This window comes from Salvelinus fontinalis, chromosome 30 (assembly GCF_029448725.1).
Source record: "Salvelinus fontinalis isolate EN_2023a chromosome 30, ASM2944872v1, whole genome shotgun sequence".
Lineage (NCBI taxonomy): Eukaryota > Metazoa > Chordata > Actinopteri > Salmoniformes > Salmonidae > Salvelinus > Salvelinus fontinalis.
This window is the reverse complement of record NC_074694.1, coordinates 29,338,415-29,348,059: the sequence shown is the minus strand read 5'-3', so window position 1 is coordinate 29,348,059 and position 9,645 is coordinate 29,338,415.

The window sequence follows — 9,645 nt, the reverse complement described above, 5'->3', positions numbered from 1 at the left end:
CCTCTCCAACCCTACTGAACACACAATATTTCACGCTACGCCAACTTCGTATGAGACCTAGCAACTGATGACACGTTTTCCTACTATTGTATCTAGGTTCTCTTTTAAGCATGAATGAGAAGACGGATGAGGGTGACCTGAAGAAGGATAATGACAGAAAGGAACGAAGGATATAAGGGGAAATAGAACAAATAAAAGGATAGACAGACGACAGACACAAAGGGAAAAAAATGGATGCAGTCTTTGTTTCAAAATGCTTAAGAAGAAAACACACAGCAAAAAAATGAATATTCAAAGATAGCCTAATGTCAATGAATACGAAACAGGATAAAATATTCAGGAGCATCACTTCACAGCCTTGCCATGTATTCTGATGAGAGGGCGCATTCAGCTTGTGAGTGGAGACCCATTGGCATTTCTGTTACTGAATCTAGTTCAAGCATAACATTAATTCTAGGGGACTATTCAGAATTCACAACAACTACAAGTGCCCCCTCCCCTCCTTTCACACACATAGACACACATACACACGCACATACGTACGCACACACATACAGACGCGCTCATTATCTCTCTGTCTCTCTCTGACACACACACACACACACACACACACACACACACACACACACACACACACACACACACACACACACACACACACACACACACACACACACACACACACACACACACACACACACACACACACACACACACACCTTGTCTCTCTGCTCTTCTCTAAGTGTTTCACCCTCCAGATGTTTGCTTCTTTCTTGCTTCCTCCTGTCACTTTGTTGTTTCTTCAATCCTATTCCTGTAATCCAGTGGTTCCCAAAATGTAGGGGGCGCGAGGGGTCGGCAGGGGGAGGGGGGGTGTCCCCCCTCAATTAAAATAAATATATACAGTTGAAGTCGGAAGTTACATACACTTAGGTTGGAGTCAATAAAACTCGTTTTTCAACCACTCCACAAATGTCTTGTTAACAAACTATAGTTTTGGCAAGTCGGTGCATGACACAAGTAATTTTTCCAACAATTGTTTACAGACAGACAATTGTTAACAGACAGACAAAGATCATACTTTTTGGAGAAATGTCCTCTAGTCTGACAAAACAAAAATAGAACTGTTTGGCCATAATGACCATCGTTCTGTTTGGAGGAAAAAGGGGGAGCTTTGCAAGACAAAGAACATCATCCCAAGCGTGAAGCACGGGGTGGCAGCATCATGTTGTGGGGGTGCTTTGCTGCAGGAGGGACTGGTGCAATTCACAAAATAGATGGCATCATGAGGTAAGAAAATGATGTGGATATATTGAAGCAACATCTCAAGACATCAGTCAGGAAGTTAAAGCTTGGTCGCAAATGGGTCTTCCAAATTGACAATGACCACAAGCATACTTCCAACGTTGTGGCAAAATGGCTTAAGGACAACAAAGTCAAGGTATTGGAGTTGCCATCACAAAGCCCTGACCTCAATCCTATAGAAAATATGTGGGCAGAACTGAAAAAGCGTGTGCGAGCAAGGAGGCCTACAAACCTGACTATGGATATGGAAGACGTGCTGCACCATAAACTGGGCCGTCTCCTTGGCTGAAGGTAACTTAGGAAGAGGGATGAAATGAGCGGCCTTGGAGATGGTGGTGTTGCCATCTGACGAAGCCCAAAATCCAGAGAAATATGGGACCAGGGGCGATAAGGAACAGGAAGTGGTTGTAGGAGGCCAGAAGGAGCTTTCCGCGGAGATTTGCTGTAGATATTCCAGATTCTTGTGGTCGGTCCAAACCAAAAAAGAATACCTAATTCAGAAACTAGAGTAGCATCCATAAAACTCTCATCTGCCCCAGAGTCAATAAGCACCCGTAGAGATTTAGACTGGTCTCCCCACAGCAGTAAAACAAAGGAGGGAGTGCGGTTAATGGGATTAAGAAGATTCCCAGTCTGGCTCACCAGAGTACTTGTGCCTACTACAGAGATAGGTCTCTTAACTGGGCAGGTGGCTATAGAATGTCCTGCAGCCCCACAGTACAGACAGCTGTTGGAACTCAGCCTATGTGAACGTTCCTTAGGCGATAATTTAGCTCTGCCCAGTTGCATAGGTTCCGGAGTATCTGACTCACCCGTCGCTGATGATTCTCGAGGGAGCTTGGGTGGCTTCGGATCCTCTTGGAAAAATAGCCTTCAGGGACTTCCGGATTCCTTCGAAGAAGAGTGAGCCACTGCGGATAAACGAGTGTGACCCAGGCCAGACCTCCTCTCACTCCTGCGTTCCCTTAGCCGCCCATCAATTTTAATGGTGAGGGCGATGAGGGAATCGAGGTCCGCTGGCAATTCCCGAGCAGCTAGCTCATCCTTTATCACCTCAGATAGTCCGTGAAGGAAGGTATCGAAAAGGGAATCCGGATTCCAGGCACTCTTGGCAGCCATCGTGCGAAAGTCAACAGAGTAGTCTGCCACACTACGAGAACTTTGACGTAAATCCAGCAGTTTATGGGCCGCCTCTCTCCCGGATGCCGGAGAATCGAACACCTTCCTCACCTCTGCCATAAAATCCTCCAGATGATGACAAATGGTGGATTGTTTCTCCCAAACTGCCGTAACCAAGGAGAGCGCCCTTCCCGACATTAGCGTAATAATATTTGCTATCTTAGATCGGTCCGAAGGAAATGAAGATGGTTGTAGCTCAAAAATAAGGAAGCATTGAGAAAGAAACCCCGCAGGTACCAGGATCCCCAGAGTATCGCTTCGGAGGAGGTAAGCGGGGTTCTCGGGGAGCCGGGGTAGGCTGTACAAACTCACCACTCACAGGGAAAAAGTTTCTGAGTGGTTGGGTGTTCTCAGAGGTGGTATGCTGCCTATAAGCTAACTCCCTAAATTTGCTCCATAATAGCCTTAAGCCCCTGGTCGTGGCGTTCTGTCAGGGAACGAAGCCCTTCAGAAGGTCCTGAAGTAGCTCCTCATGCCTCCCAATGGTGGCTCCCTGTAGGGAGACAGCATGGCGGAGCTGATCCAGGTCTGCTGGGTCTGTCATGGCCAGTTCGTACTATAAGGGTACAAGGCGAGACCCAGATGCAGACACAGGAGGCAGATGGTTAGAGTCCAAGATGTTAATTAACAATCCAAAAGGGGAAGGCAAGAGAATGGTCGTGGACAGGCAAAAGGTCAAAATCAGTTCAGAGTTCCAGAGGTACAGAACGGCAGGCAGGCTTGAGGTCAGGGCAGCCCTATATGTTTTGATAAGGTTTGTATCACAACTAAAGTGGCCAGATAACTTAGTAAAATGAAGCATATTAATCCGCTTTACAACGGGTGTAGAGCCTGACTGGCATGCATACGCAGAGTTTGAGTTTCAAGTTTGGGGAAGATCATTTTCACCATTAAAATACACCTTTATAACAAAAGCATTACATCCATAATCACATTTGTGGTATCTTTTGAGAATTGTCTTTTCCTGCTAATGGAATATTTGCGCATATAGCCTACTGCCATGTGCGCATTGCTGTGCTTATAATGTGAAGAAATAAACTAATAGTTTAACATTTTAAGCTAAATGTTCTGATCTGTTGCGTCAGCCTCATTGCGTAAACAATTTTTTTTGATTGCTAGTGGTTGTAATAATTAGGGATCTATCGCATCCCACAACTGTCCCAGACTGTTTGGAATATTTATTTCCCGCACAGAATAGGTCAACTTTTGTACTATGGGGGAAAGTAGATAGGCATAGGCTAATGCTTTGCTTTTGCTGTTTGTTAGGCTGTCACGTTCTGACCATAGTTCTTTTGTATTTTCTTTGTTTTAGTGTGGTCAGGGCGTGAGTTGGGTGGGTAATCTATGTTTTCTATTTCTGTGTTGGTTTAAAGTGTTTGGCCTGATATGGTTCTCAATCAGAGGCAGCTGTCAATCGTTGTCCCTGATTGGGAACCATATTTAGGTAGCCTGTTTTCTGTTGGGTTTTGTGGGTGGTTGTTTTCAGTCTTTGTGTGTCTGCACCAGATAGAACTGTTTCGGTTTTCACTTTGTTTGTTTTTGTATTTTGAGTTGTTCACTTCCATTAAATAAGATGAACAATTACCACGCTGCGCATTGGTCCTATGATCCTTCAAACTTCTCCTCCTCAGACGAGGAGGAAGAAGACAGCCGTTACAGAACCACCACCAAAAAAGGACCAAGCAGCGTGGTAACGGGCAGCAGGAGGAGAACCAGCGATATCTGGAGAAATGGACTTGGGAGGAGATTCTGGACGGCAAGGGACCCTGGGCACAGGCTGGTGAGTATCGCCGCCCCAAAGCTGAGCTGGAGGCAGCGAAAGCGGAGAGGTGTGGTATGAGGAGGCTGCATGAAAGCGCGGCTGGAAGCCAGAGAGGCAGCCCCAAACATTTCTTGGGGGGAGGCACACGGGGCGTGTGGCTAAGCCAGGTAGGAGACCTGAGCCAACTCCCCGTGCTTACCTTGGAGAGAGAGCGACCGGGCAGGCACCGTGTTATGCAGAGATGCGCACGGTGTCCCCGGTAAGCAGGCATAGCCCGGTGCGGTACATAGCAGCACCTCGTATCGGCCGGGCTTGAGTGGGCATCGAGCCAGGTGCCATGAAGCTGGCTCTACGCATCTGGTCTCCAGTGCGTCTCCTCGGGCCGGTGTACATGGCACCAGCCCTACGCATGGTGTCCCCGGTTCGCTAGCACAGCCCAGTGCGGGCTATTCCACCTCCCCACACTGGCCTGGCTACGGGGAGCATTCAGCCAGGTAGGGTTGGGCAGGCTCGGTGCTCGAGACCTGTAGTGCGCCTCCACGGTCCGGTCTATCCGGTGCCTTCTCCACGCACCAGTCCGCCTGTGGCAGCCCCTCGCACCAGTCCAGTACCACCAGTGCCAACACCACGCACCAGGCTTCCTGTGCGTCTCCAGAGTCCAGTACGCCCTGTTCCTCCTCCCCGCACTCGCCCAGTGGTGCGTGTCCCCTGCCCGGTACCACCAGTTCTGGCACCACGCACCAGGCCTACTGTGCGCCTCAGCAAGCAAGAGCTGCCCGTCTGTCCAGCACCGCCTGAGTTGCCCGTCTGTCCAGCGCCGCCTGAGCTGCCCGTCTGTCCAGCACCGCCTGAGCCGCCCGTCTGTCCAGCGCCGCCTGAGCCGCCCGTCTGTCCAGCACCGCCTGAGCCGCCCGTCTGTCCAGTGCCGCCTGAGCCGCCCGTCTGTCCAGCGCCGCCTGAGCCGCCCGTCTGTCCAGCGCCGTCTGAGCCGCCCGTTTGTCCTGAACTGCTAGAGCCGTCCGTCAGTCAGGAGCCGCTAGAGCCGTCCGTCAGTCAGGAACCGCCAGAGCCGCCCGCCAGTCAGGAGCTGTCAGAGCCGCCCGTCAGTCAGGAGCTGTCAGAGCCGTCCGCCAGTCAGGAGCTGTCAGAGCCGACCGCCCGTCAGGAGCTGCCAGAACCGTCCGCCAGTCAGGAGCTGCAAGAGCTGCCCTTCAGTCCTGAGATGCCCCTCAGTCCTGAGCTGCCCCTTAGTCCGGAGCTGCCCCTCAGTCCGGAGCTGCCCCTCAGTCCGGAGCTGCCTTTCAGTCTGGAGCTGCCCTTCAGTCCGGAGCTACCCCTCAGTCCTGAGCTACCCCTCAGTCCTGGGCTACCCCTCAGTCCCTGAGCTGTCCCTCAGTCCTGAGCTACCTCTCAATCCTGAGCTACCTCTCAGTCCTGAGCTACCCCTCAGTCCTGAGCTACCCCTCAGTCCTGAGCTGCCCCTCAGTCCTGAGCTGCCCCTCAGTCCGGAGCTGCTCCTCAGTCCGGAGGAGTTTTTTCAGTCCAGAGGCATCGTTCAGTCCAGAGGCGTCCTTCAGTTCTGTGGGCCCATTTATTAGGGTTCCCAGGCCAGGGTCGGCGGCGAGGGTCGCCGTTCCTAGGAGGCCACTAAAGCGGACAAAGACTATGGTGGAGTGGGGTCCACGTCCTGCGCCAGAGCCGCCACCGCGGACAGATGCCCACCCAGACCCTCCCCTATAGGTTCAGGTTTTGCGGCCGGAGTCCGCACCTTGGGGGGGGGGGGGGGGGGGGGGTACTGTCACGTTCTGACCATAGTTCTCTTGTATTTTCTTTGTTTTAGTGTGGTCAGGGCGTGAGTTGGGTGGGTAATCTATGTTTTCTATTTCTGTGTTGGTTTTCTGTGTTTGGCCTGATATGGTTCTCAATCAGAGGCAGCTGTCAATCGTTGTCCCTGATTGGGAACCATATTTAGGTAGCCTGTTTTCTATTGGGTTTTGTGGGTGGTTGTTTTCAGTCTTTGTGTGTCTGCACCAGATAGAACTGTTTCGGTTTTCACTTTGTTGTTTTGTATTTTGAGTTGTTCACTTCCATTAAATAAGATGAACAATTACCACGCTGCGCATTGGTCCTATGATCCTTCAAACTTCTCCTCCTCAGACGAGGAGGAAGACGACAGCCGTTACATAGGCCTACTTACCTTGTTTGCTGACGAAAAGTAAATGTGGACAATTCTTCCAATATCTTCAATATGCACCTCGGAATTGGATAAGGAGGTGCGCAGTTGTGTCCCTGATGTGTCTGTCTTTACTTGTTGCCTGTGAGAAAGACCCGATCACGTGACTGAGAGCCATGAGTGAGAGTCTCTTCGGCACGCAGCCAGGAGAAGGGAAGTATAATTATTATATTCAGCCCAAGGGTACAATGGCCACTGGCTGCAAAATACATAGATTTTTTCAGGGGGCATTTTGGCCACACAAAGGGGATGCAGCTAGGAAATTTGAGGCATTGTGAAGTGCTGGTCAAATTGTGAATGAGAGACTGATGAAGTGTGTACAGCCTGCGCAAAAAAACAAAGCAGAGCTCATGCCTATCGTGCAACTTTTTTCAAATAATCATTAGAGTTGCATCATGCAGCCTTAGAATGTATTAAAAATCAAAACATATAGCCCAACGTTTGTACTACAACTAAAGTTACATAAATAACTCTAAATTAAGAATATAGGAGTACCTGTTTCTTTGTTAACTGCATACCACAGAAAATATTATTTCTATTTTATTCAGCTATGTTCAATTGTTTTCTTCATACTATAAAATAATGGCAAGTAATTTTAACCAAATCTTGTCTGCTAAATTAACTAGTGTAGCCCACAGCCATATGGCATAGCCAGATCTGGGTCTAAAATAAGGACAATTCAGAGTATGCTATTCTGTTCTTCTGAAATACACTACATTTTTTTCATATCATGTTTCTTTAGACTGGTCTAAATTAAATCATGGATTTATTGTGATGGTGTAGAGTATATTACGTTGATTTATTATCCTTTTTAAAATGTAGATGTTCCAAAGGTCTGCATCAGTGGCTTGTAGGCTATGCGTAGAAGCCAGAAGATGCTAAATGTGTTTATGTTAATTAACGGTCAATTACATGAGACCGGCAGTTATTTGCTTGACAATCACGGGCTGACAAAAAATGTCATGATCGCCACAGCCCTACGTGCGACATATGCATAGTTTCTTGAAATGGGTCACAAATGAGTAGAATTGCAGGAAATAAGATTTAAACCTGCAAAATTCTCTCCACCAACAAGAGGGGTGTGAACAGTTTGTCATGAACAGTGCTTGTGCCCATATAAATAGACGTGGTGCGGGGAGGAGGGGGGGGGGGGGTGTTCCCCAATGCTGGAAATGGGGCCCAGAGTGAAAAAGTTTGGGAACCCCTGCTGTAATCTGTCTATCCGTCCATCCTTACCCTGTCGTCTACCTCTCTCTCTCTCCCTCCAAACCTGTCTGTGACTCCATCCCCCTTCTCACCTATCTGTCTTCCCACAACTTTATTCCTCCATTCTCCCTTGTTCATAATCCCTTGCTTCCATAAACCTGTCATTTCGCTGTCTCTCTCTCTCGCTTTCCCTCTTGGCCCAGTATCTCTCTCTTTTTCACTTTCAAGTCTCCAGTCCTATTTACTCCTGCTTTTCTTCCCCTACTCTCATGGTGTACTTACTATACAACCCCTGTTGTCCCCTATTCCCTCCTCTCTTTCTATTTCTCTCTTACTCTGATCCAGAAAGACCATATAAATGAAGCGGTGAACAGACACACACAGTCACTGAACTGCTTTGGCGGAAGTGAAAGTGTTGAGAAAGGAGAGGAAAGGAGAGGATGGTGAAAGGGAAAGTAAAGGAGAGTAAAGAAGAGTAGAGCAACGGTTGAGGGAGAGCAAAAACCCTTGTCAATCTGTACCTGTTTATAATTTCAAACAATTTAGGTTTTCTATAATCCACACTGGGAGAAACTGTTCTAATCTGAGCTGGCGTCAGTGTGTGTGCAGATATGCGGAGAGGAACGCCAGTGCATCAGCTGCCGTCCAGGCTCTTGTCGTTGGATTCCAGCTGCTGTGGTTTTGACTGACAGGCGGAGGGTATCGCTGTGGTCTCAGCACAGGTTAGAATGGGAAACAAACCAAACACAAGGAAGATTTCAGACAGGGTTGCCAGGTCTAGCTAAAAATGTATAGCTCAATGACCTCTGAAAACCCGCCCACAAGGGCTGAAAACTAGCCCCCAAAAATGTTTCACAGCAAGAGAGGAGTTGCCACATTTATCCAATAAACCCTTTTTCCATAACTTTATTGAGACAATTAAGAACGAATATCGACATCATTCTTAAGTAGGCTAAGAAGCTAAATTCTGTTTTCCATCAAAATAATAATTATTGCGAGTTTAAGAATATGTCGCAAGAGAAAAGATAAATCACTCCCATTAAACTCTCCAGACCATTTCCTGGACCCACTGTGACTATTAAAACCTACCCTAACCAGAAACCGTAGATAGATGGCAGCATTCACGCAAAACTTAAAGCGTGAAACACCGCATTTAACCATGGCAAGGTGACTGGGAATATGGCAGAATACAAACAGTGTAGTTGTTCCCTCCACAAGGCAATCAAACAGGCAAAACGTCAGCATAGACACAAAGTGGAGTCGCAATTCAACGGCTCAGACACGAGACGTATGTGGCAGGGTCTACAGACAATCACGGACTACAAAAGGAAAACCAGTCACGTCACGAACACCGATGTCTTGCTTCTGGACAAGCTAAACACTTTCTTTGCACGCTTTGAGGATAACACAGTGCCACCAACACGGCCCACTACCAAGGACTGTGGGTTCTCCTTCTCCGTGGCCGATGTGAGTAAGACATTTAAGCGTGTTAACTGTAACGGAATTCCTCCTATGTAGGGCCGGCTTCATGACATCCGGCTCAACGCTCAATCTAGCCCTACCAGAGCGGGGAGGTGGAATAACCCGCACCGGGCTATGAACACGTACAGGAGACACCGTGCGCTCTACTGCGTAACACGGTGTCTGCCCGTACTCCCGCTTTCCACGGTTAGCCTGGGAAGTGGGCGCAGGTCTCCTACCTGCCCTTGGCCCACTACCTCTTAGCCCCCCCCAATAAATTTTTGGGTAGTACTCACGGGCTTTTCGGGCTTCCGTGCTAGACTCGTCCCCTCATAACGCCGGTTCCTCTCTCCGGTTTCCTCCGCTCTCCGAGCTGCCTCCAGCTGTTCCCATGGGAGGCGATTCACTCCAACTTTAGCCCATGGTCCTTTTCCTTCCATGATTTCCTCCCAAGACCAGAAATCCTGCTTCGTGTGCTGTCTCTCTCTCCCGTTACGCC